This window comes from Xenopus laevis, chromosome 9_10L (assembly GCF_017654675.1).
Source record: "Xenopus laevis strain J_2021 chromosome 9_10L, Xenopus_laevis_v10.1, whole genome shotgun sequence".
NCBI classification, from domain to species: domain Eukaryota; kingdom Metazoa; phylum Chordata; class Amphibia; order Anura; family Pipidae; genus Xenopus; species Xenopus laevis.
Window position 1 is genome coordinate 85,842,720 of NC_054387.1, and position 16,917 is coordinate 85,859,636.

Consider the following 16,917-nt stretch of genomic DNA (forward strand, 5'->3'; position numbering starts at 1 on the left):
GTAATGGTAATATATTACCATATACAGTATATTTGAAAATAATGATATTGTTTCAAAAATCTTGTGTAGTGGACATTTCCAATACCTGTTTACTTGTCAAATCCTTATCTGGGGGGGGGGGGTTTGGTTCTGGCCAGGATATTGTAATGAATCTGTTGTCTTTAAGACTTCACTATGTGGAGGAGTGGAATAGAGGATTTTAACAGTACAGATATAAGATCTATTATCCATAATTCATGAGACCTGGGGTTTTCCCGTATAAGGGATCTTTCTGTACTTTTTATTGCCATACTTCGTCTCTTTAAACTCAAACATAAAATAAATTAGAGATGCACTGAATCCTTTTTTTAGCAGGGTTCAGAGCCAAGTTCCTGGCACAATCATTGAAATCACGTGACTTTTCTTAACACGAACAAGAAAATTGCAGGGGTTTTTATTTGCAATTGTTGCACGTGTGGTTCTTTACAGCCCTTGTTTGTCCCGATTTAAACATGCAAATTAGGATTCAGTCAAATCCTTCATGAAAAGTTTGTGATTCGGCCAAATACCAAAATAGTGGATTTGGTACATCCCTAAAACAAACCCAATAGGATTGTTTTGCCTTCTATATGGATTCATGCAGCTTATTTACCATCAAGTACAAAGTACTGTTTCATTATTAAAGACTAAAAGGAAATTATTTTTAAAAAATTTAATTATTTGCTTAAAATGAACTGCAAAAAATAACCATATTTAACAAAAATAACAAAATTCTGAACTTTCTGGACAATGCATTTGCAGATAATGGATCTGATAATTGTACAATAAAAAATATATATATTACAGGATAAAACGACAGGGCCATACTTTCAGGACAATTTAAAGTTATAACATAATGCTAGCCTATTATGGCCATGGGTATTGGAGAACAACATCCATTGCTCACTATCCAATCTGTGCAATTACAACATTTATTAAATGCATTAAGTATGTGAAGAGTATTACACTGTAAGTAAATCATATCTATTTTATACAGCTTCTAGTTGCCACTGTTTACCTTAACCTAATTTACTTGATTTATAGGTGGGCTTATTCTTTTTCTATGGGATGTCTAATTTTATTTTTAATCATTTACTCCAAATCTGTCAATCCTGGAAATCAAATGTAATCAATTTACCTGTGTACCCCATACAGTGCATCTTAAAAACTCCTTTCCCATTGAATGGTTTCATTGAAAAGTATAATGATGAAGAAAGAACAATAACCAGTTAATTGCAGTTATTTATAATGCCCTTTTCTGAGCGCTCCGTGTCACAAAACTGGTTAATGAAAATACATCTAGTATACAGTTCCACATGAAGAGATTACAGGAGCAGAACATATCTGTTTTATCACACCCTCCATAAGGCAGAAACATCACATCCACAGACTACTTGGTTATTCATTTATTTACTGATCTATTCTCCTCCTGCCTAAAATATGTGCACATTCCCGCAGTCAGCCTGTAATTATATCTATTGACATTATAAATCACTTTCTTTTAATACTGCGGTACGATGTGGTTTCAGCAGTTCAGTAAGCTGAAAGAAACATGATATTTCATGAACCTATTGCTCAGCATTATACTCTGACAATGGCACTGTAATTGCTTGCTTTCCTTCTGCACACCAGATGACCCCGCTTCTGTTTTCTAGAAGATAACCAAACCAGTGGAGAGAGATAGAAAGAAAAAGATAAAGAGAAAGGGAGAAGGGGAGGGGGGGGAGAAAAAAGTAAAAAATAAATATAGAACAGTTTGAGGGTAAAAGGATTTAGCAAAAGAAGGCTGAAATAGAGAGCTAGTACGATTAGTAGGTATATTTATGGTGCATTTACATAAGTGACCTTCATCTGGCGTTGTTGATTTTTTCCCCCTCTCCCTGATAGAGACTACAGGGATAATGTTTAAAAAATGGAGATATAGCATAAAGGCAAGGTTAATGGGGTATTGGCAGCTGATGCAGTAGAACAGCTACATATACAAACTATAAGAATGCCCGAGGGGGGTGAGCAAGGGATATGTGGCATCACAAAGGGTTAAAGGAGGGAAGAAGTGAAGGGGTGTTCATTTTTTCCTTAAACAGTTCCCGCCCACCATCCCAGAGCAAAGGGGTCAGCAGTGTAGGGGGGCAGTATTGGTGTAGTGTCACAGTAGGAAGGGCTTCCCTGGGTAGGAGTCAGTGGTAGTGGGATCAAGTGTAGGGCGGAACAGGGATTAGACCTGAGGGCTGAGGCCAAAGTGATGGAAGGGACAGCTGCTACTAGGAGGGACTACAGGTGGGCTTGTCACTTTTTGGTACACGTGCAGCCTTCAGTGGCTATTGCATGTTATGAACGGTAGTGGTTAAATACTAGTTAAATGTAATTGTTTACATTGCCCTGCGCTTAACTGATGATTTGGTTGTAGGGTTGCCATCTCACCCCTATAAAACCGAACACATATGGATTACACAACCTGCATGGCTAATTAGCAATTCATTTAGTTCAGTCTGCAGCATGTATCTAAATGAATTGCTAATTAGCCATGCAGGCTATGTGTTCGGTTTGAAAGGGGTGAGTTGGTAACCCTGGTTGGTCTTTATTTATGTGAAGTTGTTAATAAACAAAAGCTGTAGCCTTTTCACCCAAAATATCTCATGTGGTTTGGTTTGTTATCCTAAGGAAGGGGGAGGAGAAGCCTGGTGTTGTTGGAAGGGGTGCATTGGATTGACACTATCAAGCACATCTACCAACAAACTGTACTCCCATATCTTTGACACCACTTGATATTACTACCACCATGCCAGAAGTCTAATGAGAACAGGAAAAACCATCTATGGAACACAATGGCAGGACAAACGGTCATGGTTGCACCCAAGAGGGATTAACATTCATGATCATGCTAAATAAAGAGGCATAATGGCATAAGTTATCCTGGTAAATTAAAACAGTCTCAGTGTTTTTGTATCTGAGCTCACACATAATTGTATAAAATATATTTGCATTTAGATCCATACGTAGAATGTGGTTGTTATAGTGTGGAAGACTAATCTAAGTCGGAGGTGAGAGGTGCATGCAGAAGGAAGAATTGAGAGCGAATGGAAAACAGCTGCATCCTGCGAGCATTAAAGCTTTAATTTCCAAAAGTGTCATCGTCCTAGCAAGGTGTGGAAAATAAATTTGCAGGCCGAACATTCTTTTTTTTATGGGCTAATACATAGATGGTGTGAGCAGAAGGACTGTATCGTAAAATTCTATTGACCTTATATTAATCCGCTAGCACAGGAGTTGAGTGTTAATAGCTGGCGGTGTTTTTCCCTGTCAACAACGAAAATTCTCTGACAAACCAACAGAGAAAAAGAACCGATTTTACATAGCTCATTGCTTTGAGTGAGCAATGATGAGTAAATTCTTGTACAAATCATACCTCATTGTTAGTGTATAGGAATAATTATGCACACCTGTCGCTTTTCAGAAACGATTGCATTGCTATTAACTAGTATACCAACAGTTACATGAATCAAGTTCAATGCTGGTGCTAGACTTTTTATTCCTTTATGGTCAGCAAGGCAGGGACCTTTCCAGTGCTCTGCCCCCCAAGCAGGGCCGGATTAACACAGAGGGCACACCTAGGCCTGCTGTCATTCGTCACCCCCGTCCCCTCCCTTTTATTCATACTCATTTTCATCGGAACTGGAGCAATGGGGATTGGCGCACAGGAAATTTAAAAAACTATTTTATCTCCTGCACAACCCCAGTATTTCTGGACCAATGTGGGTGTGGTTGGACAGCATGCCACCCCCTAAAATCATGCTGCCCTAGGCCCGGGCCTTGGTGGCATTTCCACAAATCCGGGCCTGCCCCCAAGCCATGTTTTTTTTTTTAATATTTAAATGTTTTATTAGTTTTCACTGTAACAACGAATTATGTGCAATAAATTACAATATGTGTTCAGCTACAAGTTGTCCATGTCTGATTATTTCGAGGTGTTCCATGCGGAACATTCCCTACATCCGGTCATTTCCACAACCTCTCGGGTTATTCCGTTTCATTACTAATCTTGCAGTTGACCATTAGGTAGGGAAGGAAGGATAGTTGGGGGGAAGGGGAAAAAGAGAAAAAGAGTAACAAATATAGGGAGAAACAGCTATTTTGACTTCAGCATATCATTACCAGACGACTTCTCTTCTGTTACATCGCTCAAACCGTTCCAGACTCATTGGGGTCAGACCCAAATTGTGTTCTTTCCAGGTATTGGGCCCACGGGTACCATTCCAGCTCCCCCTCATAGCTCCTATCTAGGAACTTATCTCTGATATTCTCCATCGCTCAGGTCCAGTTCACTTTGGTTATAAGCGGTTGCCGACCAGGTAGATTTGGTTTTTTCCAATTTGCTGCTAGGAGAGATCTTGTTGCTGTCAGGATGTGTGTAGATAGTTTATGGGATTGTTTGGAGTGTATGGCCCCAATTTTCATGCCTAGTAGAAATGTTTGTGGGGTTGCCTGAATTGTGCTGCGTAGAACCTCGGAGAGCAGAGATGCTACCATCTCCCAGAATTCTTGGGCCACTGCGCAGGACCACCATGTGTGTAAAAAGGACCCTAGTACCCTGCACCCCGGAAAGCAGATGGCATATTCTGGATTTCCACTCAGTTTCCTAATGCGTGTAGGAGTGAAGTACCAACGAAAAATGATTTTATAAGCTCTTTCACTAGAGGTTGCGCATATGGATGTTTTCTTGGCACTGTCCCAAATAGATGCCCATGTCTTATCTGAGATTGTGAGTTCTAAGTCTGTTTCCCATTTTGCCATATAGGGCTGGTGAAGATCAGTGGTATCTGATGACAGTTGGGTATATAGTGTCAATATCAAATGTGCTGGGTATAAACGTTTGAAACACATAGATTCAAAGTAGGTCATGGTCTGAGCATTCTGAACTTTGAGTTCTGTATCTATATAGTGTCTTATTTGTAGATAACGGAAAAATTGAGAGTGGGGAATGTTATGTTGCTCTTGGAGTTGCTGAAATGATACAGTGATTTGGTTTGGCCAATGTCATCTTTACAGACGCTATTCTGCCGAACCAAGAGAGGTTGTATGTGTACCAGACAGATAGGTCTTTTTTAAGTTTGTCTATCAATTTGGGGTAATTTGCTTTGTATAGAGTATCATAGGTGGGCGTGAGATTAATTCCCAGGTATTCTAAGTGTTCACTTTCCCATTTGTAGTCAAAATTGATTTGGAGAAGTTTTAATTCTAGCTTGGGTATTTTCAAGGGAAGGGCATGTGTTTTCGTTGAGTTTCGAGGAGCTCCAGAGGTCATAATACACTAGGGATCCCTGTACCTCCTGCTTACATAAATGATGGAGTCTCAACAAAGTCTCCTTGTACAGGCCTCTAGTAAAGATAGCATTACCCAAAAGTATTGTATTTTTTTATATTAAGTGGACTAATTCAAATCTCTAAAATGACTCTAGGTTCTTCAACAAAATGCAGGGATTGACAGCACTCCAAGGAATTACATCAAGTCAAAAATTCAAATGAAAGTGGAGATTTATTGGTGATCCAACGTTTCGGCTCCGCACAGGAGCCTTCGTCAGGGAAAGACGAAGGCTCCTGTGCGGAGCCGAAACGTTGGAGTGCTGTCAATCCCTGCATTTTGTCTACATACTTCTCAGACTAGCACCCCGGTTTCTGCATACTAATGGTTGTGTATTCCATTCTGTTTGATTATATATATATCTATAGATTTGTAATTTAATACATTCCTTCACTCTTTTACATTTATTTTTTTTATCGCTGCTTGCAGTGTTCCACAGTCTTTCTTTTTCTGAAGAACTCCAGAGAACAAACAATTAGTCTTGGTCTCTGTATTAAGAACACATAAAATGTAATCTTCTAAATAACAATGGAAAGAACATAACAACAATTATTCAAACATTCATTAATGAAATTACAGCAATTAAATGCAAATGCATCCATTTTTCTTAATTATTGTTGGAAAATGGCAGAGCTGCTTTGTAGTTGCATCTTACACTGCGTTTACCAGTCATGTTCCAAGTAGCATAAGGTCTTGTAAACTAGCACAATCACACTCCTAATTTATGTAAGTGGCCAGTAGTCACATTTAGTTCAGAAACTACTGGATATAAAACTGAATATTATCTACCACAGAAAAAAAACCAACAATGACCCAGTCTTTAGCACTCAGCCCATACTAATATAGAATATCATCCTCCATCTTTATCAGTGAAGAAAAGGGGCATATGTGCAATTAATAATATACCCAAACATCTCATATATAAAAAATTGCAAGATTTAGCCCAGTGTTCATTAAAGTTCATAAGAGATTAAAACAGTCCATGTATTCGAGATGTTCTGGATTAATACTGGATCAATGGTAACCCATTATTGTTTAAGGGGGTGCCTTCAAACATCAGCCACGCACATGAGGCCCTACTATACTATCCAGGTCTCACAATGAAGCACAACATTATATCGAAAGGGAAGTTACAGAAACAACTTTTTTAGGTGTTCCGTGGCATTCTAATACAGTGTTACAAATGTCATTTTTCTAAATATCTAAGTTTGAAAACCTACATCTTTAAGTTATTTTGAGAACTGGATTTGGAGCAAAGGAGAATTTCAGAAATGTATTATGGGAACAGAGTCCAAGCTTGATTGACAGTATATACTATATACTTGGGTGAAAATGGCATTTTCCAATGTAGGCATTTCAAGGTTATGTAGCTTTCAAAAATGTTACTAATGTAAAAAATATCAAAGAGAGAATTTTCTTTTTTCCTTTTAAATTCCATAGGCAAGGTAGATGAGCATAAATCAACAAATCAACTGTTAATTGACAATTTTATTGAAACAACATGATGGCTTTGTATATTCCAAAATATTGCTGATGGGCATACCCCAAATTTCAGTTCACTCATTTTGGGGGAAACTTATGAAGTGTTCTTTTGCCAATTTTCAGCCTGTATATCCACTTTAAGAAAAAAGTGCCACCTTTTTTCTTTTTTAAAAAAAGGTACATGAATACAGATGGTGTATAAATCTAGAACACATGTAGTCTTGCGCTACATTATATTCCAATTGATCTTTGGTTTGAGTAGCTTTATGTGTGCATTGACCGAAGAAGGTGACCTGCAATGTTGACATGTTTTTCCAACTGTGCCACTGGCAATGCCCAACCTGTGAGCATCACAAGACATAGCATGACAGGGGGATGGCAACCTTTAACAAAGCAGAATAATAATAATGAGTTTCTTTTCTGAAAGAGATACTGACACCAGAAATTGAACCCTTCTATCATAATATTGTCTACACATGCTATCTATAATTTTGCCATAAATGTATTCACAGATGCTTTTCCATTACCCATCTGATCCCCCATGTTCCTCTGTGACGGTGCTGCCATATTTGTGCTTCAGCAGTCTGTTCGCTTTATAAACTCGAAGTGACATGTTGAGAAGGGACAGTCAGGTTGGCAAAACAGGTTCAAGAACTTCAAGTGACAATTACTTCCAAAACAGCCCTATCAGTGAAAAACAACATGAGCTATTGGTAACTTTTGATGTACATTACTATTTTGAATAATATTTTTTTAGTTTCAGTATCACTTTAAGTATAATATTTCTACGATCTAAAAAATGAGTAACAAATGTATTTATCGAATATCTCAAATTTCCCAGTCCCCAAATTTGACATTTGGTTTCTGGGTTTTTTCCTGCCTTTCTGCTCCAGACAAAGAGAAGATTTTCCCAATTGTCTTTGAATGCCCTTCTGCCTAACTCCTATATCCCCCCACTACCACCATCAGAAAGAAAATCCTGGTAGATTTAGTCTAGGATAGAATTATTACAAATAGTTTAGAAAACCAATACACACATGCCTTGGCATAGAAATCTGTGAATCTTAGTAGATATTAAAGTTTTTGTTTTGTATTTGTGTTTGATTCCCTTTTTAGCTAAAGGTATTAAGGCAGAATCAATTGTTTAATACAGAAGTTGCTTTTGGGATATAAAATTAAGCCTAAAACTTAAAAAGTTATATAGTTATAGATAAAACAATGGGAGCAACTCAAGGATTAGATTTTTAAGCAATAATATTTTGAGCAAAAACATTTCTTATGATCTTGAAGGCTAATGGACAACTTAATTCAAAAACATTTACATTTTATACAATCAGCTCCCTTTCAGTATTTTTATGTGATCACATTTTCATTAAACACATTTTTCTTATCACCAAACTTCTAAACAGCACTAAAGCTATGCATGTTGATGTTTGAGTAATATTGAGATACAGAGTAATATTGACAAACTGAAATGCCCTGTGGCCCTGACTCTTGATGGATAAATATTTTTTATCTGTAATTAATTGGGGAAGATTTCAAGATGTGTTGTTACCTCTAAAGGGGTGGTTCACAATAAGTTAACTTTTTGAATGGCTAATTATAAGCAACTATTCAATTGGCCTTTGTTGAAAACTTTTGTATGAATTCGAACATGTGTAATTTGACAATTTCTCTTCACTTCCTGCTGTTTAAAACAATACAGAGTTGGAACAAAAATGGTGGCCCCTCTTGAATATGCTTATGATTAAGGGCGTGCAGCCCGAAACGCGTCAAGTGTGATGCTGTGTGTGCCTATGACTACCGTTTAATAAAGATTTTGGATCTTTAATCACCAATGGTGTGTGGAAAACTCCATTTCCTTTTTCATGTAATTCAACACGGCGTGGGACGCCAAGGGATTTCAGCACCCGACACTCCGTTTATGGGCAGCCTGCAATGTGGACAGCACCTGCGGTGAGTCTGAGCAGTATTTTTTGTATATACCCCTCTTGAATAAGCAAGCATTTTCTAGTAAATGCTTTCATTTCAACGAGAGGTGTCTTATTATCCAAGTTAATGAGCTGATGTCTTATTTTGGAGTCTTTTTCAGTCTAGGTAATACCTGACTAGAACGCCCTTAATGCTTGTTTTCCTGCTTTTTCAGGGGTTGTGTCGTAACTGTTGTTTGTTAAATTAAGTTTTACTATGTCCTTGAGTTCAGAACAACAAGCAGTTTCTTACAAGCTTATCTTTGTGTGCTGTGACCATAAAGTCTATAAAAGCCCTGTGATTGCTTTGGTTGAGATTCTGACTCTTGGTGAGTTCAGCCTGTGTTAAATAAACTTTGTTTATCCTTTTACCTCAATTGATCTCCAGTTCCTGAATTTTCACAACATTAGTAAACTTAAACTTTTAGTATGGTGTAGAGAGTGATATTCTGAGACATTTTGCAATTGTTTTTTTCATTATTTGTGGTTTTTGAGTTATTTAGCTTTTTATTCAGCAGCTATCCAGTTTAAAATGTTAGCAATCTGGTTGCTAGGGTCCAAATTACCCTAGCAACCATGCATTGATTTGAATAGGAGAGGGCCAGAAAAGAAACAAGAGTAATCAAAAGTACTGTAGCAATAACAATACATTTGTAGCCTTACAGGGTATTTGTTTTATTAGATTGGGTCAGTGACGAGAGTCAGAAGAAGGCAAATAGTTTAAAAACTATAAAGAAATGAAGACAAATTGAAGAATTGTTTTGAATTAGCATGTGTAGGGACCCTTAGTATTTAATATATCCCATGGCTTTAAATCCATATGTTTCCTTATGCTGCTGTTGCTGGTCAAAGGCCATTTGCATATTTCTGTTATTGGCCTTTAGTGTTATGACCACTTCCTGCAACACTTTAATATAGTGATTGGAAAGGGGCGGTTCTAGGAAAGTGAGCTAGATCAGGATTAGTGAGAAAGAGCAGCTTTTTTGGCTCCCACTAGGAGGGATAGCGGGAAGTAGACTCCTGACAGGCTTTGTTACCTTAGTAAAGGGACCCAGTAGCGAGTAGGGTATCAGGCTTAGATTTTATCTCGCTAAACCAAGCACTACTGAACGGAATTCAGGCTTTTGAAGGTCGAAATCTTGAGGAAGTATCTACTGCCTAACTACTCTCCACAGTGCTGCTCCGTTGTTGTACTGTGTCTTTGCTCCTCCAAGTATATGTCCTGCACTATCTCTGTGGATTTGTGAGTATAACCAGGGCCCCCATTAGAAATCACGGGGCCCTGTACAACAAATTTTTTAAAGTGGCATATTTAGTTTATGCTAGTTTCACCTTGAGATGTAATTTTCTTTAATATAATTTGCTGTGTTTACTTTTGTTTTACCTGGTAAATGCAAATGCATCCATTTTTCTTAATTATTGTTGGAAAATGGCAGAGCTGCTTTGTAGTTGCATCTTATACTGCGTTTACCAGTCATGTTCCAAGTAGCAAAAGGTCTTGTAAACTAGCACAATCACACTCCTAATTTATGTAAGTGGCCAGTAGTCACATTTAGTTCAGAAACTACTGGATATAAAATCGAATATTATCTACCACAGAAAAAAACAACGACCAGGTCTTTAGCACTCAGCCCATACTAATATAGAATGTCATCCTCCATCTCTATCAGTGAAGAAAAGGGGCATTTGTGCAATTAATAATATACCCAAACATCTCATATATAAAAAATTACAAGATGTAGCCCAGTGTTCATTAAAGTTCATAAGAGATCAAAACAGTCACGGAGCCCCGTACAACAAAATTTTCAGGGCCCCCTGGGCCCCGCCCACGTCGACCCCCAAGCCCCACCCCAGATCCCGCCCACTCCACACTACAGTTAAAAGACCACATAGACATCAGTGCTAAAAAAGGTAACCCCCCCACACACAAGTTATAAAAAGCTATTGATTGTCAGGCCCCCTTATAAGTTAAATAAAACATTGGCGCCAGGGCCCCCCATAAATATATATATATTTTTTTTAAATTGGTGATAGGGCCCCCTTTACAAGTGAAAAAAAAATTGATGGCCTAGCCCCCTCTCCGCAAGTTATAAAAAGCCATTGGTGACCTCGGCCCCCCCTGCAAGTAAAACAAAAATTGATGGCCTGGGTCCCCCCAAAGGTTATAAAAAGCCATTGGTGATCAGGGGCCCTCCTGCAAGTAAAAAAAAAATTGGCTAGATATCTGTATCCCCAAATTTAAAAAAAAATACTTGCCAGGGCTTTGTGTCTAAGGGGGGGCCCATGCTTCATTTACTTGATTAGCCCCCCCCCCCGCTTTTAGGACACTGCAGCTCTGTGCACGGAAGCTTTTCTCCAATTAAGATTTCCTGTACCCTCGTGGTCCTTTAAAATTAAGTCCCGGTAAAGCTGTACAGGGATTGGACAAGGGGATCCAATCCCAATGCAGATTTACTGGGACTTTTTCTTAATGGACCAATGAGGGTACAGGAAATCTTAATTGGGAAAAGCTTCCGTGCACAGAGCTGCAGTGTCCTACTGGCAGCACGCTGAGCTGAAATCAGGTAAGTGAGCATAGTCGGGTCCGGGACAACTGTGCCCCCTGTGTCCCCCCGATGGCCTCCCTGAGTATAACCCTGTGAGTTAATTGTCTTGGACAATAAAACTTTTTCTGTTATTGTTGCACTACACTGCTTCATGATTTACTTCCATATAGCGAAGGCCCATCCGGTGTTTACCGCATGCTCTGAACATTTCTAGCTGTACAAAGTGGTGTTTCAGCCAACAAGGGGCTACATATTCTATAACATAATGAAAGTTACTGTAAGGATTAACCACCCTTACATTAACAACTACAGTATATCACAGATACTGATTAGTTAAAGGTTTTAAAAGTGTATCTGTCATTTAACTGGTATCATGCATGATACAAAGCATAAAAGATATTGTTACTACCATTTGAGTACTACTGTTGGATTAGACGTCTTCATGGTAGTAAAAAATGTATACCGGTAATTCCAGAAGATTTCTAATTGACTTTTTATAAATATTATTTAATTTGTGTATTTCCAGCTTGATGTTGTAATCAATAGAAGATTTTGAGATATGGCAAACTTGTGCTGCCCTGCTAAAGTAGACAACCTGCGAAACACATCAGCTGTATTTCTTTTCTTTGTGGTACATTTAGGAACTCGTGTCACTTCTGAAATGAAATAGCAGGTTGATTTCATCAGTTGATTAGCCTTGACTTGCAGTATGGTGGGACTGGGTACTCAAAAATATAAGACCATTCTTTGGCTGAGACACAATGTATTTTGTATTTTCTAAAAAAAACATGTAGCAGCAAAGATCAAAGGCAATGATGAGAATACTTGTCCCTATGTCACATCTGTGTAACTGATGCCAAAAAAAAGTGGATGGACAAATTTGAAAATTCTTAAGGCAATTCTTATGCTTGCAACTGGGTATACAATAATGCATTAATGACTGGTACATTATATAGCAATATGCAGTTAAAATGTGCAAATATAAAACTAATGAAGGACTCTTGTAGTTTTAACTGGGATATTTAGTTTATGCTAGTTTCACCTTGAGATGTAATTTTCTTTAATATAATTTGCTGTGTTTACTTTTGTTTTACCTGGTACATGAACACTGCACTAAAATCCTGTTGCTAACACTATATAGTTAACAGTATCCAGACATGTTTTATGACTAATGGTATATGTGCACCCATTCACAGGATGATAAAACACTGACTACTTCCAAACCGTATCGGTAAGCAAAGTCAGCACAAGAACTGTTTTTCCATAAGCATGAGATTTTTATGGCCAAGCAACCAGACACAAGCCTAACATCACCATTCCCAGTGCCAAGCATTGGCTGGATTCTACCATTCCAAAAGGTTGTATGATTTGCTTAAGTATACCTCCCAACATTTTGGAAATAGAAAGTGGAACAAAAAGATTAGCCAACATGTTTGACCACGCCCATTTTTGTTGCCACCCCCCTAATTACCATGTTCATTTTACAAAATTTGGCAGGTTATGATAGTCTGAACACAGTTCTGTGGTTTTTTTTATGTGTTATTATAGTTTTGCTAATGAAGGTTAAATGCCCTTTAAGCTGCGTCACAGTTTCGCCAAGAGATCTGCCTATCTTAAATTGTTACAATTGTTTCTTTGCTTATCTTAAATTGTTACAAAAGTATCTAAGGGCACCTGCCACTTATTCTGGGCTCTCTGCCAAAAGCCAATTAATTTAGAAACTTTGTTTCTTTTTCTGGCTGTTCAGTGCAGGAGATCAAAGAGAGAGCAGGGACATTTCAGTAACAAACCGAGGACTGCGGGCTGAGCTGTCAAAATCGGGACTGTTCCGTGAAAAATGGGTCAGTTGGGAGGTATGCCTTAAGTGCATATCTATAAAATATATGGTGATATTTACATTGAAACCGCCTAGATATCACTTTGTATTAGTGATACAAAGTGATATTTTCAATGGAAAATCATTTTTTGAAACAATGAATTTGCTAGCTGGAAGTTGGTGATGCTGGGAGAATACTAGTAATAATGTTGTGCAGGCCACTTGGTCCAATAAAAGCACACAATGACATTCTTGGCAATTTGTGTTTCCTACAGTGTGTCAATGAATTTCCTGTTTCAGCACCATAGCAGTGAAGGAATTACCAACTTTATTTTTATACCCTTAGTTTTGAAATGAGGAGTTGGACTTCCATGTGTCTAGGTACATTTGGCCACATAGTATATAAACTGTTGTAAACATGGGCACTGTACCTTGTTTTTCAAAGATTCCTCGAGCATAACGTTTTCTTGTTCTAGAAAGACACCCTTTGCAATAGTTACAAATAAAAATGTTGCTGTGGGAAATATTGGTAGCTTAATTGAATTGTTTATTGCATATTACCTGAGCAAACCTGGTGTTTTGGAGATTTGCCTTCTTAGCCAAGTCTTTGGTTTAACTAGCACAAAAACTCTGACATAATGGTCATAATGTGGAAGCAATTTTCATGCAGATTTTTTTTAAATATCACTTCTACATAGACAATTTGCAAGGTTTGCAAGTTTCTCTGTGTATCACAGTTAAAAATGCAACATTAAACAAAATGAAACATGTGGAAATAAAAGGTTGTAAAAGAGGGTGGGGTGCTAATCAGGATTGGTCTTTCAGAAAACTGAAGTATGATGGAAGTATAATGTAAAAGCTGGACAGATGTTTGTATACTCAGTAACTGGTATTGTTGCTTATGATATTCTACTGTTTGCATATCAGGTTTTTGTTTGGTGGAGGCTGATTCTCTGTAGCCAGGCAGATGGTAATCCAACTTTAATTTAAGATTTGGGATTGTTACTGATGCAGAGAATTACAAACTGGGGATTTTTGTGTATAACAAGCTGTGTAACTCTAGGCAGTATCATTCAGTGGCTGCTAAAGCAAATAAAGTACTGCCTTGCATAAAAAGGACATTAACTCAAAGGAATAATGAATAATTCTGCATCTTTATAGGTCCCTGGTAAGGCCTCACCTTGAGTGTGCAGTTCAGGCTGCAAAAGCAGGAAGTAGTGTTCTGGCTATTATGTTAGACATCCAGTCACTCCAGCCTTTATACATTACATTTATGAATAACTATATTGCAAACATTTTTTTAATTTTGCACAGCCAATCTATTTACCTGGTTTTCATTTTTAACTTTTCCTTTTTATAATATTAACATATAATATTAAGCAAACTGTAATTTAGGCTGTGAGGCCAAGTAAGAATTTAACAAGAGACAACTTGATAAACTTTTGAGCCTTTATAATTACCTCCATTTAACTTCACAGACAGAAAGATGATAAATGGCTTTTCTTGCCACAATAAGTCCTTACTTGTGTAAGTTTTCCTTTCTTTCAAAGTTAAGCCTTATAATAGCATCAGTTCTGCAAGTTTGAGGTTTTGGCCTTAACAGAAGTTTTTTTAGGAGCTGGTCCTTAATTCTCACACCCAGCGTTTGTTCATGAAAACAGTTTATATAAACAAAGTAGGATCAGGTTTATCTAACTGTGCAAAATCACCTCTAATGGAATCAGACAGACATCTATAAAAATTTAACTTCTGAGCTGATTGTTCTAGTTTTTATTTGATATTCCACTAATGTACATCTTCTGCACATTGGCAGAGGCCAATAGCAGAAAAGCAGTCAGTTTTTGACTGGGGCCATCACATAACCACAAACTCTGCTGACACCCAGGTCAAGGCTTTCTTTAAGCAAGGAAATGATGAACTCCACTAAATGTTTTCATCTGGAAAACATAACTGCAGTATCTGGGAATGTAGATGACATTGCTTTAGATAAACTCTGAACTTTCAGCGACCACCATTGAACATTTCAGGCAACAGATTACAGTATCTGAAATTTCTCTTTGAATAAATGGAACTTGGGCATTAAAGAGTTATCCTTGAAATTAGATTGCTTGCTCTTATAACTATTATACCAAGCATTGTATCCATTTTTAGACTTTATTATTTTTTATAGTCCTGTAGAAGTTGGTAATTAGGCGGGAGCATAAAGAAAGAGACAACAAAAGCAGTTCATTCAGAATCCCTTTTCTTTTTTCTCAAGCTCAAGTCTTTTTTCTCAAGTCTGTTGTATTTCCAAGAATATTAACCAATTAAGAGGACTGGTTTCATCTCCTAAGTATCCCACTCACTCTTGCTAGATGCCAGAGTGTGACTCACTTGCCAAGACATGTATTCAACTAAAAAACTGTGTAGAAATAACAGATCTGGCAGTTAACTTAGCCTTTCTATTCCATGATTCCAGGTCCAGAATGAAACATATCTGTCAGCATCATTGACATGAACATGTAGCTACATTGATACTTGTAGAGCTAAATAATGCTGATTCCAGGAGAGTTCTCAGATCTGAGAACTGCAGATGGATGAGCATTTAAAATATGTTTGAGCAATCAGTTAATAAATATCAAAGTCTCCATGTGGTATAAAATAACTTTTATGTCATTTTGTTTTTCTTGTATGTCAATCTTATCCAGTATAGGCTCTACTTTCTTGGGTTTATAGCAGTGACAACTTACCTATAAGTAAAAAAAAGATCACATTTAGATAAAACAAAGAAATATGGCCCCTTTACTGACAAATAAGAAAAAATTGGGGCGAGGGCAAATGTGCAGGGGTTAAATTCAAAGCCAATTAATCTCTTTTATTCAAAAGCATTTTTTATTGATGCATTTTTGAGGAAATATATGCAACAATCTAAAAACAATCTAAAGAATTGTATTTTGTTATATTTTCTGTTCATAGAACGACAAAGTGCTACTGCATATACATTTTAGATGGCCTTAACACAATCTACCAGTGTCTTCACTACCTGAAATTAAACACTCAAAACAGGGTTTAAGGTCTGGTTACATCACCCCCTCCCCACATACACATCCACACACACAAACCATAGCAACAGAGAGGTTTAACAATAACAGTCACATTTATTACGCAAAAAGGAACATCTCACGGGGTGACCTCGTATTTTTATTTGCATCATATTTTGGAGTGAAGTCCAGTTTTTGTGCCAGCCTACCACTGAATCGAGAATGGGCAAATAATGTGTTCTTTTAGAATTAAAAGCAAAATATTATTGGAGATCTAATCTTCTAACAGTCTATTAGAATAAATGCTTTATGTTGTTCCCAAGGTCACAAGAAGCTGGCACTATGATCTGAAATATGTTATTTTGCCACAAATCATGTTTTCCTGGAACAATCCCATTTGGCTCTTTTCAGTGGAAGAAAAAGATTTGCTCCAGGGCAAAGTCCTATTTAGTATTTTTATCAAACATACAGTAGTATCTGTTCCTTACAACATGAGTAATATGAATCTGTAACAAATGCTAATGCTAGAGCTGGTGAATTGAAATAAAATCCATAGGTACTGTTTGACATGGAAATATTCCCTTTGTATCCATTATGTATGGTTCAGGTGCACCAACCAACAAGCCTTCATGTGTGGAGGGCATACTTTACAATTATTTACAAATAGAAGACAAATAGAACACTCCTATATTTTAGTAGAAAGTGC

General features: G+C 37.4%; 1 long non-coding RNA gene across 1 annotated transcript in view; it reads left to right on the forward strand.

Moving 5' to 3' along the window:
* Positions 1-11,301: 11,301 nt before the first annotated feature.
* Positions 11,302-16,917, forward strand: part of LOC108701426 — a 47,060-nt gene continuing 41,444 nt past the window's right edge. Inside the window, exon 1 of the long non-coding RNA XR_005964207.1 lies at positions 11,302-11,393. This is a non-coding gene — a long non-coding RNA (uncharacterized LOC108701426). The remainder of the gene's footprint in view (positions 11,394-16,917) is intronic.